The sequence below is a fragment of the Amyelois transitella genome, chromosome 18, assembly GCF_032362555.1.
Source record: "Amyelois transitella isolate CPQ chromosome 18, ilAmyTran1.1, whole genome shotgun sequence".
Lineage (NCBI taxonomy): Eukaryota > Metazoa > Arthropoda > Insecta > Lepidoptera > Pyralidae > Amyelois > Amyelois transitella.
Genome location: NC_083521.1, coordinates 403,510 through 405,289, shown reverse-complemented (window position 1 = coordinate 405,289; position 1,780 = coordinate 403,510).

Sequence of the window (1,780 nt, the reverse complement as noted above, 5' to 3'; positions counted from 1 at the left end):
GCGCGATTAAGGTTCTTCGCTGTTTTTGACTGATATCGTCGCGTGATGTTATTTTTTATTTTTGTGACTCATGGCGTAGACATTGGTGACATGTATCTAAGCGATAAGCTAGCAACCTTCCACTATCGCTTATTCAAAAATTCAATTCTTAATATTAAGTCGGTGAATTCAAAAGCAAGGTCAATTATGATTTATGGTTCATTGGAAACCCAGGTTTCGGGTGTCATCAGCGCAGGCGCCACGTCATCTTTCGGTGCAGTCGGGAACGAACCGAAACCTCTGGGCGGGACAAACTAGCCGCTACACGTGCGGGGGTCGGGATTAGATGCGGATGAAAAAATTGCTCGCAGATGTGACCCGCTGTCAACGTTCGTGTATTTCTTGACCAGATGAGATGAAGTGTTGATTTCAATACTTTGTATTTAATTTGTGCATGCACCCTTTTGATTTTTAAGTGCCCTGTGGCCTGTGGTTCCTAACACTTCGGAATAAGACTATCTGCAACTCTTTCTTGCGGTAAGGTAATATACTTACATGAGACTAAATTAAATTCTGATAATTTCTTCTTGTATCGTTTTCTTGTATCCTATTTTTTTTGTATTAGTACCGTGTGGCACCAATACAAAAAAGAATAGGACCACTCAATCTCTTTCCTATGGATGTCGTAAAAGGCGACTAAGGGATAGGCTTACAAACTTAGGATTCTTTTCTAGGCGATGGGCTAGCAACCTGTCATTTTTTGAATCTCAATTCTATTATTAAGCCAAATAGCTGAACGTGGCCATTCAGTCTTTTCAAGACTGTTGGCTCAGTCTACTCTGCAAGGGATATAGACGTGACCATATGTATGTATGTATGTCTTCTTGTATCCAGGATGCCATCTGGTAAACGTAGTACGTTTTGGCTATTGTGTTTTTCATAAAATAACTATTTAGGTATTTCTTGGATATTTGTGTCAAGTTTTTTTACAATAAGTAAGTACAGTCCCCGTAGTATGGTTTGCGCGACGCCGTATTAATCGCGCGATAAAATAGCGCTGTCCCATTTCACGTCATAATAAAAAGCGAAACAGCGATAGTTCTCCGCGCTATAAAAACGGCGTGTCGCGTGCCACATTACGGGGGCAATTATAAATAAACAGACAAAGCCTCTGTTTATTCAGATACGAAATAAATGTCATTAATTTGGTTCCTTTAAAATTGAAGTAGGTATTTGCAATTTGCAAGAAACCCGAGCCGTGGAACATAAGCACCGCACATCAACCGATTGTCCATTTCATGGCCTGACCAGACGCACCACTTCCACCACAAAGCCGCCGACACAATTTTTAATTACGTCTCCGCGTCTCAAATGTCATTTTAACAGTCCGCCATTTTGTTTTTATGCTCCCGCGCTTTTTCGCCGCCGCTCACGTTTGCGCTCGTAAAGTTTGTTATTAATACAGTAAAATTTCGGATTAGGTAGTATTAAATTCGAAACAAAGCAAGGATTTAATTGGTGATTCGTGTCCGCGACCGTATTTGTTCGTGGACGTAACCAATATCCGATGCTTTATTGTTTTCGGTTGTAAAAACGATCGCGATTCGTGAGGGCGCGAGCGACCACCATTGTGCGAGATTCAATTCGCTTTTTCTCCGATTTAAAATTAGCTACCGCACTAGGGCATTGTTTAATTAAAACTGCTTCTTTTATTACTCACTATGTTTAAGGAAAACAAAACTGCACATTAATCAGAACAAACCAATTTATTTCGTGTAGCAAAATGGAAATCTGTGATTGG